Genomic DNA, 21,930 nt, shown 5'->3' on the forward strand with positions numbered 1-21,930 from the left:
AAACTAATAGTTTATGTTAAGAAGTGTATGTTGTGTCCTTTTATACGATATGTAATGGTAGTGCGCTTATTTAGTTACACACAGCTACTGAACCACATGCTAATTAGAGTAAAAAAAAAACCTGTGATCCGCAATCGCTCAGTTCTGGCTTTTACAAAGGTACTTGTCTGTTTTTAATCAATACCAAATGGTGCACTTAGTTCCCAGCCTGAAAGTCGCTTGGAGAAACAGAGAGGAAGTTGTTCAAGGGAGTCAAAAATGGGGAAGAAAAAGATAAACAGATGATGGCTTAAGAAAGTCTTTTCATAAATCTGGATACATAAGCTGTGGGCAGTCTTAGTGATCCAATTCAGGCACTCTGTCAAACTGGAAAGCTCTGCTGCTGCGTGTTTTATATCAGCACAATTCTAATATCCTCAAGATGGAGTTTGCCCTTGTGAATTTACATTGTTGGTGGTTATCTGTTGCTCTGGAGGATTCTCAGGAAAGGTAATAAGGCATGCTATCCACTTTAAGGTCTGTTGCACTCAAAATTAAATAAATGTGTTAATTAAATAAATAAATACCATAACTATTATGATAAGATAAAGTCAGTTCTTATTTTCAAACAAACCTTTTTAGTCTGAGATGAATTTTACGCATTATTCACTCCTTATGTTTATAACTGTTTAGAATAAAAGCAAAACTTAATCAAATAGATGCGCACTATAAGTTTAATCATTATGGATTCTGCCATTACGTTATCTTCCCCTTTTGTATTCTCTTACTGGCTTACGTCTTTTTTCTCATGAATTCACTCGCTTGCACATGTATATACTTCTTAGAGGCAGGAAATAGTTTCCAGCCAGTCTGGGCCTGGTCATTGGGCCCCTTCACAAAACATTAGTTTCGTCTGAATTTTGGAGACAGGAGACGCTGGGAATAACGACAGGATTTGGTTCAGTTTAGTCTCATTCCTGCTACAGTATGTGTGCTTTCAGTATCATGCGCTGAACAAAACTGCTTGGAACAGGTCATTGATCTCAGAAAGTTGAACAAGAGAAATCTTTAAACCTTCTGCACCAAGATTACGATCAGTTTGTGGACTATAATGCTGTCAGTTACTTACTTGGATGTGTGTAACGTAGGTAAGCTCTTACTAAAATTTCTGCTGTACAGTAACTCCTGTGGTAGAAATCTGTTACAGCCCTAGATGTTAAAGAGGTCGATGGTGAAACTTATTTTATTGAATGGGCTGGAACTGTAAAGTACTGTATATTGGAGAGATATACCAGGGAGAGAAAGATCACTTACTAAAACCAATCGGAGAAACGTTAGCAAGCACAGCTTGAGATGTTCAGATTGCATCCGCAACCCGTTCAAAAGCTGTAAGGAACTTTTGTTTACAATTCTAAATGCCATCATTCTACCACATGAATAAAGGCAGCCTCGTGGCATGTTTCTCTGCAAAACTAGACATATTTTAGAGTTATAAAATGTGGCATAGTCTGTTACATATTGAGAATATGTCCACATCTCAATAGATATTGATACCTGCCTTCAATGTCACATTTACTCTTTTGATGTATGATTGAAACTATAGTTTTTCGAGAGTTGTCTGTTTTGTGAGCTGCTGACATTTGCTAAAGTGTATTATTTCACAAGGGGTGCTTTCAGCAATTTTTACTGCAGTTCAACTGTAACAAATCAGTTTTGTGTCTGCGTCTACATATCCCAGTGAATCTAATGGATTATCTGAGAATGAGTGCTTTATCTCTCTGCCATATCAACCAGGTCAATCAAAGTTAGAAGATCACAATTCAGCCTTCATGAGATTGATTATTTTAAGATTGATAGTTTATCTATATCTGTCATTAGCTATTCTGAAATATTTAGTTAAAAGAGCATGACCTTTAGGAGGTGAAGCATTTTGTTTATTATTTATTACTGTTTTCTTTGGAGTGCGCTCATATGTTTGTATTCTGAACTGAATGCTCAGGGGACAACTTAACTTTGTCAATTATGATTAAAACATATGCATTGGCTCACTACAATCTGGTAGATGTTGCCCAATGTGGAATGAAATCCACGTCCCCGGTCCTTACTCTTTGCCAGTGTCAGCTGGGGTATGTTGGAAACCACAAATTGCCCTTAGGCCTGCAAGTAGAAAATTTACCTGGGATTCCTGTTCCGGAATGCTATTCATCAATCTCTGTTGAAATGTGCACATGAATAAATATTAAATAAGAGGTCAATCAGTTTTAGATCTGAGACTCAATTTAATGCCTGAGTTCGGAGACAGGGCAGGGGGTACATAGGCACTGTTTCATTAACTGTGATCCTACCATCTTCTCAACTCCTCCCCTGCATTGACCAAGTACTAGGCAGGAAGAATGGATCTCGCACATATCACCCGTGAGCTAATTGAGGCTATTAGGTACACACCAAAATACCTCACCTACCATTGCTTGTGTTCAACCGGCTTGGGGCAGGGGACAATCAAATGGGGAGATCACACACTCAGCAAATCTGATTAACAGCTTATCACAGCAGGGATTTGGGGCCCCTCACTTATTCAAAGGCCCATGTGAGGAATCCAGAATCAGAGACGATGACCCTGCGAGATGCCAAGCCTCTGTCCTTGCCAGCCCCTGTCTTAATTTTGCTGGCTGGAGACTTCCATGTCTGCATTCACCATCGTCTGAAGACCGATGGGTAATCCCTCCGACAGGTCTGTGAGCTACACCAGCGGTGGCCACTGTGCATGAGGGTATTGTCAGTTCTGTAGACTTGCCAGTTATCTGACTTGTTGGCAGCTCTTGGCAGTGGAATTCCTGCCCCACATGTGTCTTAATTTAGTTGTAAGCCCATCACTGTCAAGGTAAGTGCTTGGGAATTGAATTGGAGTCCCACAGAAAAGCACTGAAGGGTGTTTACTGTTTCTCTAAACAATGGGTGAGACCCCTGTGGCACTTGTGGTCATTCATTTATGAGATAGTGGATTATGGTCTCATTTTGTGTATGCATTTGGCAAACAATAGTCTCAAGGAACCTCCATTGTTAAGTAAACTGCATTATTTATTGAGTGGCTAGAAGTTGCTAGAAGTTAATGAGCAGCATCATATAATATCTCAGGAGGAACCAGAAACTTCAAGAGAAAAAGAGAAATGTTCAAGGAAGAAAAGAATAATCAACTAAACATTCAGAAACAAAAGGTTATTAGTTATTGGAAAGAGAAATTAAAAGAAATTGATTCAATTCAGATCTCTTGACTACATAATTAAATTTGGACTTTGGAGAAAATACCACTGTTTAAAATAAAGGTATGTCAATGAACAAAAGAGAAGATATGGGTAAATGTGAGGTTATCACTTTGGAAGCAAGAAACAGGAAGGTAGATTATCATTTGGATGGCGATAGATGGGAAGTGGGGACGGGCAATGAAACCTGGGTGTCCTTGTACACCAGTCGCTATAAGAATGCAGATGTAGCAAGTGATGCAGAAGACAAATATTATGTTGGCCTTCATAGCAAAAGGATTTGTGTAAATATGCAGGATGTCTTGCTACAAATGTACAGGAACATGATTAGAGTGCATCTAGAGTATTGTTTTGGTCTCTTAATCTGGTTATGGAGGGAGTACAATAAATGTTTACCAGATTGATTCTTGAGATGACAGCACTAATGTCTAAGGAGAACTTAAATTGGTTCAGACTATGTTCACTGGAGTTTAGAAGAATAAGGGCAGATCTCATGTAAAAAAAACCCTGTAGAACGATACCAAGACTGGAGAGGTTAAATGCAAGATGTTCCTGATGACCAGGGAGTCCAAAACCAGCATTCAAGGATTAAGGACAGATGTTAGGCCATTTAGGACTGAGATGAGGAGAAAATTATTTCACCCAGACTAGTGAACCTGTGGAATTCACTGCATCAGAAAGTGGGTGGGGCAAAACATTGAATGTTTTCAAGAAGGAGACAGATATAGTTTTTAAGGCTAGTGAAATCGAAGGGTTTAAGGGGAACATGGGGACAGGGTAATGAGTTGGTTGATTAACCATGACCACATTGAATGGTAGTGCAGGCTCAATGGGTAGAATGGCCTACCTCTGTTCCTAGTTTCTGTTTCTACGTTGGTACGGCAACATATCAAAACCTCTGCTGAGGGGATTCTATCCGCTGCTGGAGCATCCACAAACAAAAAGATCCTTTTTCACAGCTGAACACTGATAATGTAGGAGAATTATAGACCTGGCAGCTATTCATTCCTAACCTCTATGCCTTGTTTAATATTCATCCTGTCATGTCTACCATCTTTTTCATTCCTTCCACTGTGTTGAAATTGTTTGATTCCTTGTCTGACAACCAAGACCCGATGAGAAGAAATTTGCTCCAGTTCAATTTTGGGAAGAGTGAAGTCACTGGGCAGAATTAATGTTGCCAATGGGGTGCCTTGCTAGTGGGCTGGAGAATGGTGGGAGCTGTACATCGCCTTCACTAGGAAGGCCTGCTGAATTAAATGACCAGTGGAATGCCTTCTCTGAGATTAAGGACTCTCACGGTTGGTACCCCACCTATAGTCCACCCTCCACCCTCCACCATCAGAGTGCTAGTTAATCAGAAGTCAGCAGCTCTCCAGTGTATTGAGCACCCTTGAAGAGAGTCACTGGCAACTCACTCACTGGAAGCCCTGTATCAATGAGGGATGCTGGGCCAATGTTAACAAAGGTAAAATGTAGGTTAGAGATTGGGATGACAACTTAGTGGAAGATAAATGGAAGCAAGGATGATAGCTGTCAACAGAAGCCTCCTTCCCAATGCTCTGGAGTTTTGAATGAGAGACCCCAATGAGGGAGAAGGAAAGCAAACATGTGAATTTGAGGGAGTGAGAATGCTACCCCACCTCAAGGTTCATCAAGTAGAGGCAAGGATCTCATGGGCTCCCCACACTACACAATCTTACTTTATGACATAAGCCCATGCCTCAAAACCCACGTCCAGTCGGGGGTTGAATTCTCATATTTGCCTTCTCACCCACCACAAAACTCTGTTCCCTAGCTACCAACTCCAATTATCTCCATGACAAGGGTCTGACACTGAACCAGACTTTTGACAAAGTCAGTGTCATATTTAACTCTAAGATGAGCTAACAACCACAGATCCCAGCCATCACTAAAACTGTCTTTATCCATCTCCATATCATTGCCCAAATCCACCATTCTCTCAGCCTTTATGATGCTGCTGTCTTCAATAATGCCTTTGTTACTTCCACATATGACTATATTACATACTCTTGGCCAGCCTCCAACATCGTATCCTCTATAAACTTAAGGTCATTCAAACCTCGGCTATCCATATCCTCATTCACATCAATTCCAATTCGTCCATCATTGCTCACTGACCTACAATAGCTCCCAGTTAAGCAAAGCCTCGATTTTAAAATACTCATACTTGTTTTCTAATCTATCCATGTGCTGGACATTCCCTCTCTCTGCAATCTCCTCTATCTTCATAACGCTGTGATATCAGTGCTCATCTGGGTTCTGGGCTCTTAAGCAGTCCCAATCTTAATTACCCCACTGTTGGTCACTGTGCCTTCAGTTGCCGGGGCCCTAAGTTCTCAGCAACTTTTTCCCTATAACTCTCCGCCTCACTACCTTACTTTCCTCCATGAGTACACTTCTTAAACCAAGCTTTTGATCACTTGTCCTAATGTAACTCAGTGTAGTCTAGTGTCAGATTTTGTTTTGTAATACCTTGGTTGATTTTATTATGTAAAAGGAGCTCCATAAACAAATGTTGCTGTTGTTATTATGCTGGTTTGGACTTCTGAAATGAAGGTTGAAGCATATTTTGCAACAATGCAAGTATAGCGCAATCAATGCGCATTTTAGAAGGATCACTTGAGAAATGTTGACCAAAAGGGCATGTTAATATAATCACATCTTAAATTATTATTGTCAAATGCCATTAAATTCAGACTTGTATAGGAACACTACTTTAGTTTCCAAAATACAAATGTTTGAAATCTTGATCATTGTATTGTCTTACCTCAATTATTCTCTGTGATCCTTCTAGTTAATTCCACTTTAATTCATTGTTCAAACTCACAATGTCATCCAAAAAGCCAAAAGACTTGCATTTATATAGCACTTTTCAGCTCCACCAAATAATTCGAAGTGCCAAAAACTCTATGAAGTGCTTTTAAAATGTCATTGTTTTTGTTCAGTGAAACAGTACACGAGATAAAAATTGTACAATTTAATTTAAGTCATGGATTAAGATTGTGATATTTTAGACATTTGTTTATCAGTAACCCGTTAGCTGTCAGAACTTTTTTATAAAATGCTGTTAGTTTAGGATTTGATTTATGAATAAACTACAGTCAAAATCAGCTTTTGTTGTAGTTATAGAACATGCATAAAACATAGAACATAGAACAGTACACCACAATACAGGCCTTTCGGCCCACGATGTTTTGCCAACCTATTATCCTACTAAGATCAATCTACCCTGCATACCCTACTATCCTCCATGTGCCTATCCAAGAGTCGCTTAAAAGTCTCTAAAGTATCTGACTCCACTACCACTGCCGGCAGCGCATTCCACACGCCCACCACTCTGTGTGAAGAACCTACCTCTGACATCTCCCCAATACCTTCCTCCAATCACCTTAAAATTATGTCCCCTCATACTAGTCATTTCCGCCCTGGGAAAAAAGTCTCTGACTACCTACTCTATCTATGCGTCTTATCATCTTGCACACGTCTATCAAGTCACCTCTCATTCTTCTTTGCTCCAATGAAAAAACCCTAGCTCTCTCAACCTTTCCTCATAAGACTTGCCCTCCAGTCCAAGCAGCATCCTGGTAAATCTCCTCTGCACCCTTTCTAAAGCTTCCACGTCTTTCCTATCATCAGGTGACCAGAACTAAACACAATATTCCAAGTGTGGTCTAACCAGAGTTTTATAGAGCTGCAGCATAACCTCAAGGCTCTTAAACTCAATGCCCTTGCCAATGAAAGCCAACACACCATACACCTTCTTTACAAACCTATCAACTTGGGTAGTAACTTTGAGGGATCTATGGACGTGGACCCCAAGATCCCTCTGTTCCCCCACACTGCCGAGAATTCTTCCATTAACCCTGTATTCTGCATTCAAATTTGACCTTACTTCTTTAACCGCAAGTCTAACCCTCCCTCTACTGACCCCTTCTCCTGCCTCCAACACACCCCCTCCTCCTGGACACCACCCCAAGGCCTCCTACCCTTCCTCGACCTCTTCATCTCCAACTGCCGTCGAGACATCAATCGTCTCAACCTCTCCACCTCTCTCACCCACTCCAACCTCTCCCCCGCAGAACGTGCAGCCCTCCACTCCCTCCGCTCCAATCCCAACCTCACCATAAAACCCGCAGACAAGGGAGGCGCAGTTGTAGTGTGGCCAACTGACCTCTACATCGCCGAGGCCAGGCGCCAACTCTCCGACACCTCCTCCTACCGCCCCCTTGATCATGACCCCACCCCCAACCACCAAACCATCATCTCCCAAACCATCCACAACCTCATCACCTCAGGTGACCTCCCACCCACAGCCTCCAACCTCATCGTTCCCCAACTCTGCACCACCCGCTTCTATCTCCTTCCCAAAATCCACAAACCTGACTGCCCTGGTCGACCCATTATCTCCGCCTGCTCCTGCCCCACCGAACTTATCTCCACCTATCTTGACTCCATTTTCTCCCCCCTGGTCCAGGAACTCCCTACCTACGTCCGTGACACCACCCACCTCTACCTCCTCCAGAACTTCCAATTCCCCGGTCCCCACCACCTCATCTTTACCATGGACGTCCAGTCCCTATACACCTGCATTCCCCATACAGATGGCCTAAAGGCCCTTCGCTTCTTCCTGTCCCGCAGGCCCGACCAGTCCCCCTCCACTGACACCCTCATCCGATTAGCCAAATTCGTCCTCACCCTCAACAACTTCTCTTTCAATTCCTCCCACTTCCTACAGGCAAAGGGGATGGCCATGGGTACCTGCATGGGCCGAAGCTATGCCTGCCTCTTTGTAGGTTACGTGGAACAATCCCTCTTCCGAAGCTACACTGGCCCTATCCCCCACCTCTTCCTCCATTACATTGATGACTGTATCAGCGCTGCCTCGTGCTCCCACGAGGAGCTCGAACAGTTCATCCACTTCAACAACACCTTCCACCCCAACCTTAAGTTCACCTGGACCATCTCTAATACCTCTCTCTCCTTCCTAGACCTCTCTGTTTCCATCTCTGGCAACCACCTAGAAACCAATATCCATTTCAAGCCCACCGACTCCCACAGCTACCTAGAATACACCTCCTCCCACCCACCTTCCTGCAAAAATGCCATCCCCTATTCCCAATTCCTTCACCTCCGCCATATCTGCTCCTAGAATGAGGCATTCCACTCCCATACATCTCAGATGTCCTCATTTTTCAAGGATCGCAACTTCCTCCCCTCAGTGGTCGAGAAGCTCTCGACCATGTCTTCCGCATTTCCTGCAACTCATCCCTCACACCCCCTCCCTGCAATAACAACCAAAACAGAATCCCCCTCATCCTCACGTACCACCCCACCAACCTCCGGATTCAACGCATCATCCTCCGACACTTCCGCCATCTGCAATCCGACCCCACCACCAAAGACATTTTTCCCTGTCCACCTTTATCTGCTTTCCAGAGGGACCACTCTCTCCGTGACTCCCTTGTCCGCTCCACACTCCCCTCCAGCCCCATCACACCCGGCACTTTTCCCTGCAACCGCAGGAAGTGCTACACCTGCACCTACACCTCCCCCCTCACCCCCATCCCAGGCCCCAAGAAGACTTTCCACATTAAGCAGATGTTCACCTGCACATCTGCTAATGTGGTATACTGCATCCGCTTTTCCCGTTGTGGCCTCCTCTACAAAGGGGAAACTAAGAGGAGGCTTGGGGACCGCTTTGCAGAACACCTATGCTCGGTTCGTACTAAACAATTGCACCTCCCAGTCGCGAACCATTTCAACACCCCCTCCCATTCCTCAGACGACATGTCCATCCTGGGCCTCCTGCAGTGCCACAACGATGCCACCCGAAAGTTGCAGAAACAGCAACTCATATTCCGCTGGGGAACCCTGCAGCCCAGTGGTATCAATGTGGACTTCACAAGCTTCAAAATCTCCCCTCTCCCTACCGCATCCCAAAACCAGCCCAGCTTGTCCGCGCCTCCCTAACCTGTCCTTCCTCCCACCTATCCCCTCCTCCCACCTCACGCCCCACCCCCATCTCCTACCTACTAACCTCATCCTGCCCCCTTGACCTGTCTGTCCTCCCTGGACTGACCTATCTCCTCCCTACCTCCCCACCTACACTCACCTTTACTGGCTCCATCCCCGCCTCTTTGACCTGTCTATCTCCTCTCCACCTATCTTCTCCTCTATCCATCTTCTATCCGCCTCCCCCTCTCTCCCTATTTATTTCGGAACCCCCTTCCCCTCCCCCATTTCTGAAGAAGGGTCTAGGCCCGAAACGTCAGCCTTCCTGCTCCTCTGATACTGCTTGACCTGCTGTGTTCATCCAGCTCTACACTTTGTTATCCCACTTCACACTTTTTTGGGTTGCATTCTATCTGCCACTTCTTTGCCTAACTCTGCATCCTGCCTGTGTCCTGTTGCAACCTACAACAGCCCTCCCGAGTTGAGCATCGGGATCCTGCTCCTATGAGGGCATCCTTCAACACTTTCAGGTGTCTGTCACATTCCTCCTCATCCGAACAGATCCTGTGTATGTGTAATCGCAGAGTCACCAAGCAGAGGCTCATAGTCAAGTTTGGTACCCATGAGCCAAAACAAAAGTTGCTGGTAAAGCTCAGCAGGTCTGGCAGCATCAGTGAAGAAAAAATCAGAGTTAATGATTCGGGTCCGGTGACCCTTCCTCAGAACTGAGGAAGTGTATGTGGGAGAGTTCTGAGGAAGGCTCACCGGACTCAAAATGTTAACTCTGATTTTTTTCTTCACCGATGCTGCAAGACCTGCTGAGCTTTTCCAGCAACTTCTGTTTTTGTTCCTGATTTACAGCATCCGCAGTCCTTTCGGTTTTAACTTGGCACTCATGAGGACAGCCTCAACCAGGATCTTGGATTAATGTCGCACAACAGATGAGCCCACCACACTATACACTCTCATATACACATTCACACACAAGCATACAAACACACATTCACTCACACAAACACACTCTCACTCACACACACACACGCACACACAAATCTATGGGGTGAATTTGTATTGGCAGATGCATTCTATTTTGTTCAAAAAGCCCACAATTTATAGACAGTCAGTCAATGTGGCGTTTTATAAATTCCTACTTTAGAAATAAAACTAGTCTGATTCCAAACTAAAGCAAAAACAGATTCTAAATAAGATCTCACACCTAACATCCCACTTCCTACAGAGGAAGGGGGTGGCCATGGGTATCCACATGGGCCCAAGCTATGCCTGCCTCTTCGTAGGATACGAGGAACGGTCCCTATTCTGCAGTTACACTGGCACTATCCCCCACCGCTTCCTCCGCCACATCGATGACTGTATTGGCGCTGCCTCATGCTCCCACAAGGAGCTTGAACAGTTCATCAACTTTACTAACACCTTTCACCCCAACCTCAAGTTCACCTAGACCATCTCTGATACTTCCCTCTCCTTCCTGGACCTCTCTGTCTCCATCTCTGGTGACCGCCTCAAAACTGACATCTATTTCAAGCCCACCGACTCCCACAGCTAGACTACACGTCCTCTCACTCACCTTCCTGCAAGAATATGATCCCCTACTCCCAATTCCGCCACCTCTGCCGCGTCTGCTTCAAAGATGGGGCATTCCACTCCCGAACACCCCAGATGTCCTCCAATTTCAAATACCGTAACGTCCCCCCTCCAGAGTTCGAAAATGCCCTCAACCACATCTCTTGTGTTCCCCACACCTCTGCCTTCACATCCCCTCCGCCCCAAAAAATAAAGACAGAATCCCCCTCACATACCACCCCACCAACCTTGGCGTCCAATGTATCATTCTCTGCCACTTCCGCCACCTACAATCCAACCCCACAACCAAAGAGATACTTCCCTCCCCACCCCTTTCTGCCTTTCGTAGGGACAGCTCTCTCCGTGGCTCTCTCATCCGCTCCACACTCTCCACTAGCCCCACCACCCACGGCACCTTTCCCTGCAACCACAGGAAGTGCTACACCTGCCCCTACACCTCCCCCCTCAGCTCCATTCAAGGCACAAAACAAACCTTCCACATTAGACAGAGGTTCACCTGCACATCCGTCAACTTGGTCTACTGCATCCGTTGCTCCCGATGTGGTCTCCTCTACATTGGTGAGACCAAGCAGAGACTCAGAGACCATTTTGTAGAGCATCTGCACTCTGTACGCAACAAACAACAACACCTTCTGATTACAAACCATCTTAACTCCCCCTCCCACTCCCTGGGTGACATGTCCATCCTGGGCCTCCTCCAGTGTCACAATGATGCCACCCGCAAACTGGAGGAGCAACACCTCATATTCCACCTCAGGAGCCTACAGCCCGATGGCCTAAACATGGATTGTACCAGTTTTAAAATGTCCCCACCCCCAGCCTCATCCCATTCCCAAACCCCCCTCTCATCCCCACCTCCTTGACCTGACACAACCTGTCAATCTTCTCTCCCACTTATCCACCCCATCCATCCCACTGGCCAATCCCCACCACTCCCTACCTGCATTCACCTGTCACCATCCCACCTACCTTCCCCAAACCCAACCCTCCTCTCTCTATTTATTTCTTACCTCCCTTCCCCCTCCCCATTTCTGAAGAAGAGTCATGACCTGAAACATCAACTTTCCTGTTCCTCTGATGCTGCCTGGTCTGCTGTGTTCCTCCAGCTCCACACCGTGTTATCTCATACCTCAGATGCATTGTCTGACCTAAAATGTCACCTCCTCTCTACACTGATAAAACCTATAGTTCTCCCAGGACAGAGACTTAAAAGAAATTTTGGTTTTACATGTATATATATTAAGAATTAAAACCTTCTAACTGATTAAAGATTTAACAGCATCTTGGGTTTGTTTAATACATCCTCATTAATGGTGTGGCCCTTTGATCTTTTAGTTATAAATTCTGTGTCTGATGCCACCTATCTCACTAACAACTGAAGAAGGAGCGAGGATCCAAAGGCTTGCGTTTTCAAATAAATCTGTTGGACTATAACCTGGTGTCGTTGATTTCTGACCTTATCCAATACCAGTCCAACGCCGGCAACTCCACATCATGGCCTTGATAATGTGATGATGAGCCACTTTCTTGAACCGCTACAGTCCATTTGATCCAGGTACACCTACAGTGTTGTTAGTAAGGGAAATCCAGGATTTCTATCAACAGACAGTGAAGGAAGAGCATTATAAGTCTGAGTCAGGGTGATGTGTGACTTGGATGGGAACTTGTCTTGGCTCTCTTTGTACTTCTAGGTGGTAAAGGGCACAGATTTGGGAGATGTTGCTATATTGCTATAGCGTATCTTGGAAATGGCATGCACCGCTAACATTTTATGTCATTTGGAGAGGGACTGAGTGATGAGGTTATTTTGACCTGAATGGTGTCAAGCTTTGTGTGTGTTGCACAAATCCAGTCAAGTATTCCATCACATTCCTGACACATGCCTTGTAGGTAATGGACAGGCACTGGGGAGACTGGAGGTGAGTTTCTCACTGCAGATTTCCTAGCCTTTTACCTCGTCTTGTAACCATAGATATAAATATATTGCTGGTCCAGTTAGTTTCTGCTCAACATTAACCCCTAGGATTTTGACAGTGGGGATTCAGCAGTGGTAACACATTTGAAGTTCAAGGGGAGATGATTAGATTTAGATGTTGGAGTTGATCATTGCCTGTTTCTTGTGTTGTGTGAATGTTACTTGATCAAGTGGACTGTAGCGGTTCAAGAAAGTGGCTCATCATCACATTATCAAGGGCCATGATGTGGAGTTGCCGGTGTTAGACTGGTATTGGACAAGGTCAGAAATCACATGACACCAGGTTATAGTCCAACAGGTTTATTTGAAAACACAAGCCTTTGGATCCTCGCTCCTTCTTCAGGCTATGAATGTTACTTGTCATTTGAGATCACTCATGTCAATTCTTTCCACTAGAATAGAATCCCTATAGTGTGGAAACAGGCTCTTCGGCTCAACAAGTCCACACCGACCCTCAGAGCATCCCACCCAGACCCATCCCCCTAACCTACACATCCCTGAACACTACAGGCAATTTAGCATGGCCAATCCACCTAGCCTGCACATCTTTGGACTGTGGGAGGAAACGGAGCACCGGGAGGAAACCCACGCAGACACAGGGAGAATGTGCAAACTCCACACAGACAGTCACCCGAGGATCGAATCGAACCCAGGTCCCTGGTGCTGTGAGGCAGCTATGCTAACCACTGAGCCACCATGCTGCCCAGTATTTTGCTGACATTAAGAAAGTAAATTGATAACACTGTAAGTGGCAGAATCCTGCTCTTTTTTATGGACAGGACACACACATTGCCAGGTAAATGCCAGTGTTGTTTTGCACTGGAACAGCTTGGTTTGGAATACTGCTAGTTTTGAAGCACAAGTCTTCCATACTGTTGTCAGAATTGCCAGAATGTTGACAGGGCTCATAGCCTTTGCAAATATCTATTGCTTTCAGCCATTCCGTGATATATCATGGAGTGAATTGAATTAGTTGTAGATCGACATCTGTGATGCTATAGACCTCAGGAGGAGGCCAGGATGGCTCACTCACTTGGTACTTCTGGCTGAGGTGGTTATAAATACTTCCACCTTGAACTGATGTGCTGGGCTCCCCCACCATTAAAGATGGGAAGATTTGTGAAACTCCTCCTCATGTTAGTTAATAAATTGTCCACCACCATTCACGTCTGTGGTAGGAATGCACAGCTTAAATTTTCTCCACTAATTTGGATTTCTTAGCTCTATCTGTCACGTGTTGCTTCCATTGTTTGACATGTTGCTTTGTTGCGTTAGCAGGTTGGCACCTTTTTATTGGTATGCCTGGTACAGATATTTCTCCTGGCATGCCCCAGCACTCTCTGTTGAACCAGGATTAATTCCTATTAGTGGATGCAGGATATGGCACACCATCAGATTAAAGACTGTGGTTGAATACTATTAAAAGCAGTTGGAGGATGCCTGCTGGCCATGACACTAGTATAATTCTGAAGCTTTTGTTTATATTGTGCCATAGAACCTTTAATGTCCACTTGAGCCATCAGATCTTAGCTAAATATCTCATACAAGTGTAACATCTTCCATGATGTAACATTCCCTTTGTACTGCATATGTTGATGTTTGATCGTTTAATATTATACATATTCTTAAGTGCTGGAGAAAAGCTTTATTCAAATTTTATACGATTGTTTATGCTGTTATAACAAAAGAAATGCAAGCATTTCAAAAACTGCGAAGTATTTTCAGAACTGCAAGACCTAAGTACCGTAGACAATTCTATCCTACCTTTAATCGTATATATGAACTGATCAACCGTTTAATGTCTGCTAGAAGCAAAGTGATAACATGTGTGCAAATACTCCTACAAAAAAACTATGTAAAGTAAATGGTAAGTAATTTAGAAGTATTAGAATCCCACATCTGTGAATGTACTATAGCTTCTGTTTTCTTGCAGATAATGGTGCATTGCTGTACCTCTGTCTTCCTTTCAATTTGCTGGATGTCAGACCTCCTGCCTGTATCCTGTTCTAAGAACCCTGCAGCCCTTGGTCAATGAGAGCTACGTCTCTCTTCTAATTAAGCATATCTGAGTCTCCTGAAGAATGACTGGTGACAGTTCTTACATACAGGATAATAAGTAGAAGAAGTATTGTTTTCTGCTACCTGAACTGCTTATGAGAGCACGCGTGTTTCCTTTCCTTTACTTTCCCGTTCTGCCTAGCAGGTTGTCTTCCAGAGAAATGACTACACACAAGTGCCAGTACCCAAATAGCCATTCCTCATATGCGTGAGCCCTATCACCACTTTCAGACAGGGCCACCACTGTTTGTGCCAAATTGGATGAAGTAACTGCACAGCACAAAATGTGCGGAGATGTCACTTCCTCGTGCAGCTTCAATAAAATAAGAAAAACACTGATCTCTGGAGAGGACAAATCATTTGATAAAAGGTGGTTTCTGGTTTGTGACTAATTTTGAAGAGAACAATAGTTCAGAAATTCCACACAGCAGACAAATGTTTAAAGCATCTCTTCCCTCCCAACAGAATACGTCCACAAATTCTGTCCTCCAATTGAACTTTAAATGCCCCATCACAATTTGCGCAGGACCCTTTTGCTAAACGCCTTGAGGGATTGAGCAAATATCAAAGATAAAAGGAAAAATTACAAGTTGAATTAGAACTCAACTTTCTTCAGTTGAAGCAACATAACAGAATCTTGAAAAATATTACCTTCTAACTAAAATAATGAATGCTTAAGCAGTTTACCGTTCAGATTCTTCTGAAAAGGTCTATGGCAAATCATTTTGTTCAGCTTGTAAAAGCATTTTTGAGAGCTAACAGTGGCTTCTGAAACTATGTACACTTATTTCTTTTTTCCTTAATCCCAAAATGCAATTTTACTTCCCCTTCCCTGTTGTCTTTTGGCCACATTTAAAATGAGCCCAAACGGCAACATGCTCCCAGCCCCAAAACAGTGTTGATCCGTCTGCATTAGCAAACGGAACATGGGAGCAGCCAATGGAGACTTTCCATTTGATATTCCTTCTGACCTGTGAGAAAATGATTTATGTTCCTTTGGCATTAATCCTCAGTAGCACAACCACAAATAGAAAAAGAGCAAAATGCAGACTTTAACTTCTGCTGCCAAATGACATCAATGCATGTAAATGGCTTTTTAAAACTCGATTGCATCAATTGATGCCCACTTTTATTAAATTTAGGTCTTCAAACACAGTACTATCCCACTTACTGGATAAAAGTATGCCATGCGTGTTATGAAAAAGCCATAATTCATCCATCCTAAAATTTTTTCATGCTGAAAGATTTCAAGGGTAAACATTCCAGTGATTTCTTTATTTAATAAGGCCATAATTTGTTCAATTTATGGCAGTCATCATCTTTAATAACAACAAAATATTTCACTCAGTATGTTGCAGTGTATAGATTTATTTATCTGGTTAACTGTCTTTTACTTTTATGCAATTGTTTACAAAGAACAAATTTCAATCCTTTAATATTTCCACCCTCTCATTGCTTTATGTCATGTATGTTGTGCTTTGGGAGGTTACGAGCACACAAAGTAACAGAAATATTTTAACAGAATCATTGTGAAAAGATGTATGTGCATTAGAAAATCAGCACGGCAGCAAAATGTTTAACTTGAAGACAGATCTCCAAAAATGGAGTTTCAATAAGTTTTATGAGGCAAATATTCTAAAGATCATGAACCAAGCAAAATCAATTCTTTCACAAGGAAGAACGCCAAATTAGTAGAAGCCTTCATAAATCATTGTAATCAACACGGCCCTCCTCTTTGTGAAAAAAAGGTCATAATGCAAATTGTGCTGGCTGATTGAACAAAAGCTTGAATAATCCTTATGGAATTCATATGTTTGTGATCTCTATAGCTTCGGCATTTCTTTTCCAGTGATTCAAGTTCCACAGGATTGGTTGCATTTCTCATACATTCCAATACTTTGAAATTATGGTCCCATGAATAGAAAGCAGGAATCAGTGTATAATACTGGCCAAGAGTGTGTGTAATACCGTTCAGGATTCTGTGTAATACTGGTCACGTTGGGTTGAGTTTCTTTTATTAAGAATGTTTGTTTAGATTAGTATTTTATACTTTTTCCATTCTGTCTTCAGATGGTAAACTTTTAACAGCATTCTGGTATGCGCAGCTTGTAACCATGCATACCAGCCAGGGAGTTTGCTGTAAGGAGTGCTGGCATGTACTGAGCTCTCAAAAGAATGTTTATTCATGTTAAAGATTTCTGCTATATATTAGGTATGGTCTTCTATGGATGCATTCCTACATTCAATGGACAATCCCTCAAGATGTTCTAGCATCTATGGTACTCACTTTGATTTTATGTTGTAAACCCGAGATCCCAGTGCCTCCAGATATACTTATAATATTTAAATTTATGCATCTATAAAGTAGTAGATGGTTTAATTGCCATAAATATCTGAAATTCTTCTATGAGATAGGCTTTCAGGGATCTGCGTCCCAGGTTGAAAAGCCCATGTCTCTCCGTTCTACTTATGAAACAGACAGCACTGGCTCCAGTATCTACATTTCTTCCTAGTTTCTTGAAGAGCAGGACACAGTGCAGTATGTAGAGTATAGTCTGCCAGAGCACTGTCTAGTTTAAGTATGACTTTATTTGACTAGCATTTTCCTCTTCTGACAATGTAGTTCAATATTCCATTGGCTTTGTTGACTGATATTGTGTATCAATTAAGAAAGTTTACTTTTTATCAGTGACAATGAAGGAATGGCAATACAGTTGCAATTCGTTACGACATGTCACTCAAATGGGAGCTTGCATGTCTTGTTGCTTTTATGTGCTTAGTAACTTTGACCTTCTAAGTAATCAAGGTTTGGGTTTAGAAGGTGCTGTTAAAGTCGCCTTGGGGAGTTGCTGCTGTGCATCTTGTAAGTGGCACACTCTGTTACCAGCATGCACCAGTAGTGGAGGAAGTGAATGCTTCAGATGGGTGGTAGGGTAGCAGTCAATTGATTTCTTAATTCTGGATAGTGTGCCATTTCTTGAGCATTGTTGGAATTGCACTTATCCAGGCAAGCAGAGAGTATTTCATCATACTGTTGACTTGTGCCTTGTTGAATGTGCACAAATTCTGGAGAGTCAGAAACCGACATTTTCACTGTGGAATTTCATCAAATGCCTTTTAAATGTCGAAGATGTGCAATGCTATAAAGGGCTTCCCACTGGTCAATTGGGTTGTTGCTCCCTCAAGCAAATTGAGGAATTTTGTCAGGCAGGATCTCTAACCTCCACCTCCTTTCTGTGTGTTGTTAAGATAAAATAGCAACTTCCAATTAGTGTTTTTAACATAGTAAATGTGTCGAGCTTTGGTCAACAAAATACTGATGGCTGTGTTCTTTATGATGAAAAAAGCCTCTGAGAGATCATGAAATCTTTAATGTCTATGATAAATAATAATGTTGTCAGTCACCTGTTACAATTCCTGTGGGGAAACCATACACTAAAATAACCAAATCAAAATATTATCAAAGAAAATTAAATTCTTGTAGCCTATTAATAACCACTTTAGGGCTATGCCTTACCCCACTTAATGTCAGTAGTTTGAGGGTTGGGGGTGGGGATGCGTGGAGTGACCATGATAGTGACCCTGCTCAGGCCTCGAGTGTGAAGGAGGGGGTGCCTGCATCAACAATCTCCTTTCAACATCAGACACTGTTCCTCTCCGTTAGATGTGGCCCCATGTGGTTTTCTCTCTCTTGTTTGTCTTTTGTATAAATGATTTGGATGACAATTTAGGAGGCATGGTTAGTAAGTTTTCAGAAGATGCAAAAATTGGTGGTGTAGTGGATGGTGAAGAAGGTTATTTAAGATTAGAAAGATCTTGAACATTTGGGTGAATGGGTTGAGAAGTAGCAGATGGAGTTTAATTTAGATAAATGTGAAGTTTTGCACTTTGGTAAAACAAACAAGGGCAGGACTTATCCAATTAAAGTAGAGCCCTGGGTTGTGTTGTAAAACAGAGAGAGCAAGGGGTTCAGGTACATAATGCTTTTGAAGTTTGCATCACATGTAGACAGGGTAGTGAAGAAGGCATTTGGCATGCTTGCCTTCATTTCTCAGAACTTTGAGTACAGGAGTTAAGACATCATGTTAAGGTTGCACAGAACATTGGTGAGGCCTCTTCTGGAGTACTGTGTATAATTCTGGTTGCCCTGCTGTAGGAAGGATATTATTAAATTGGAGAAGGTTCAAAAAGACTTACAAGGATGTTGCCAGGATAGGAATGTTTGAGGTATAAAGATAGGCTGGGACTTTTATCACCAGAGCATAGGAGGTTGAGGGGTGACCTTATAGAAGTTTATAAAATCATGAGGGGCATAGATAAGTTGAAGAGCAAGTATCTTTTTCCTCAGGTGAGGGAGTTCAAAACTAGGGGATTTACTTTTAAGGTGAGAGGAGAAAGATTTTTAAAAAAATGAGGGGCAACTTTTTTTACACAGATAGTGGTTCATGTGTGGAATGAACTGCCAGAGGAAGTGGTGGATGCAGTACAGTTACAACATTTCAAAGACATTTGGATAAGTACATGAATAGCTTTAAACTTTAAGCTTTATTGCCATGTGTACTCAAGTACAGATGAACAGGAGTACAGCGAAAAGTGTACACTGTCAGTACATACGGCACCTTCTTAAGTATGAAGGTACCTAGATGCAAAACTTAGGTACAAGTAGCAACATAGAAAAACAAAATTAAAAGTAAAGTGTTACCGTTGTTCTTAGTATAAGTAGAAAAATAAAGAAATAAAGTTAAAGGTTAGCATTACCATCCTTCCTAGTATTAAGTGGAAGAAAAAAGCAATAACGGTAAAAGTTCAACAATCTTTCTTAAGTGCACTCCCTGCAAGGGCTTGGTTTCCTCTGCTTTGATCTGCTGTCCAGGAAACCTTGGGCTTCTTGCTCTCGATGTTGGAGATGCCGGAGGACATCCATCACCGACACTTTCGGCTTCTCTCTAAATATGCTAGGCTCTGGCCCACAGCTGCTTCCTTGCACCGGATCTCCAGCTAACACTGCTGGGGAACCACGGCTGCTCTCCCCGTGATGCCATCGCTGCTGCTGCCTCTCTCTCCAGAATTCCAGAAGGTAAGTGAAAAAAGACGAGTAGGAGTGAGAAGAAAAAAGAAGAGTGCAGCCGGCCTGGAGCGGACAGGCCTACCATGCTGCTGCTGCCATTGCAAATAGCTGAATAATGAAGAGGAGACAGTGAGAAGATGATGATAACAAGGAGCTGGAGGGAGAATGTAGTGAGGAGGGAAAGAGGATGAAAAATTCAGGGAATGGGCTGAAGCGGGAATGGGTGAAGCAGCTTCTTATTGCCAGTAGCCAGCATTTACAGGGGCTCACCTTCAATTAGGAAAGGTTTGGAGGGATATGGGCCAAACGCAGGCAAGTGGGACTAGTTTGGTTTGGGACCACGGTTGGCATGGACTAGTTGGACCAAAGGATCTGTTTCCATGCTATATGACTCTACTACTCTCCAGCAACCCCTTCATCAACAAAACCATTCATCTCTGCCTGATCCCAGCCTTCTGGGCCTTCCCTCCCTTACCTTCATGAGACACACTTACCTAGTCCTGGACTCTTGGTTTTGGCTGGCATCTCCCTGAGGTGGGTCTTCCTCTCAGGTCTGTCACATCTCCAGCTGGTTATCAATGCTGCTTGTTGGGCAGCCAGTAACCATCATGATGCTTTCTTTGCTGACTTCTCAGATGGCAGACGAGAAGTCGCACCATCCTAAAAATTGTGGTGTAATGCCTGAAAGGACTAGATTCTTATTTCACTGTAAAGTTTTATTTCCCACTTTGTGTTCAGCTGAATCTTTCTAAAGTCATGGAGTCTTAGAGATGTACAGCACAGAAACAGACCCTTTGGTCCAAGTCATCCATGCTGACCAGATATCCTACATAAATCTAGCCCCATTTGTCAGCTTTTGGCCCATATCCCTCTAAACCTCCCGATTCACATACCCTTCCAGATGCCTTTTAAATGTTGTAATTATACCAGCCTCCACCACTTCCTCTGGCAGCTCATTCCACACATGCACCACTCTCTGCATGAAAAAGCTGTCCCTAATGTCCCTTTTAAACCTTTCCCCTCTCCCCTTAAACCTATGCCCTCTAGTTTTTGACTCCACTACCCCAGGGAAAAGGCCTTTCTGTTTACCCTATCCATGCCCATATGATTTTATAAACCTCTATAACATCACACCTCAACCTTTGACGCTCCAAGTAAAATAGTCCCAGCCTATTCAGCCTCTCCCTATAGCTTAAACCGTCCAACCCTGGCAACATCTTGTAAATCTTTTCTGAACCCTTTCAAGTTTCACAACTTCCTTCCTATAGCAAAAAGACCAGAAGTGCACACAGTATTCCAAAAGTGGCCTCACTAACGTCCCGTACAGCCACAACATGACCTCCCAACTCCTATACTCAACACACTGTCCAATAAAGGCAAGCATACCAAAAGTCAGACAGCTGTTGTTGAAATTTGATGTCCTTTGGGTGATGCTGCTCCCTAAAATTAACATTGTCATACATAGCAACTTTTATTTTCTAAGCTTTCCTCTAGATTTAAGAAAATATCAAATCCATCTGAGGTTTACACATATGACTGCTTTGTGGTCCTTCTTTAAAACATTCTTTCAGATGTGCAGCATTGAAATTATTATTTTTGAACTTGTCATTATTTAAAAATGTGCTCAGAACAGAATAACTGAAGAAACACAGTTGAAGTTGTTAAGGAAAGTGATTACATGACTTAAAATCATATTGGCCTGAATATTTTGCTTAGAGTCAGAACTCTATTTCTGACCCTGATTGGAACAAAAATTAGTTGCTTACCCTTTAAATGACTTCTGTTTTGGAGATTCCTCAATTTAAAAAAAATGACTATGTTGGTAAAAAATGTAAGCTGTATCGTTCTCGGTGATATTCATGTATATTTCAGTTGATGAAAACACTTAAAGCTCTTTCACTAAATCGTTCCAAATAATTTTTGTTCCATATTTTTTAATAGTTAAATGTCAGCACATGTTACAACGAGATAGTAGGAACTGCAGATGCTGGAGAATCCGAGACAACAAGGTG

The 21,930-nt window shown here is 42.9% G+C and overlaps 1 protein-coding gene across 1 annotated transcript in view; it reads left to right on the forward strand.

Annotated features, from left to right (window-relative positions):
• Nucleotides 1–384: 384 nt before the first annotated feature.
• LOC109917852 (rho GTPase-activating protein 7-like) overlaps nt 385–21,930 on the forward strand; it is a 143,944-nt gene continuing 122,398 nt past the window's right edge. Inside the window, exon 1 of the mRNA XM_048598762.1 lies at nt 385–489. The gene's annotated coding sequence lies outside the window, so the exon portion shown is untranslated. The remainder of the gene's footprint in view (nt 490–21,930) is intronic.

This window comes from Rhincodon typus, chromosome 1 (genome assembly GCF_021869965.1).
Source record: "Rhincodon typus isolate 14 chromosome 1, sRhiTyp1.1, whole genome shotgun sequence".
Taxonomy (NCBI): Eukaryota; Metazoa; Chordata; class Chondrichthyes; order Orectolobiformes; family Rhincodontidae; genus Rhincodon; species Rhincodon typus.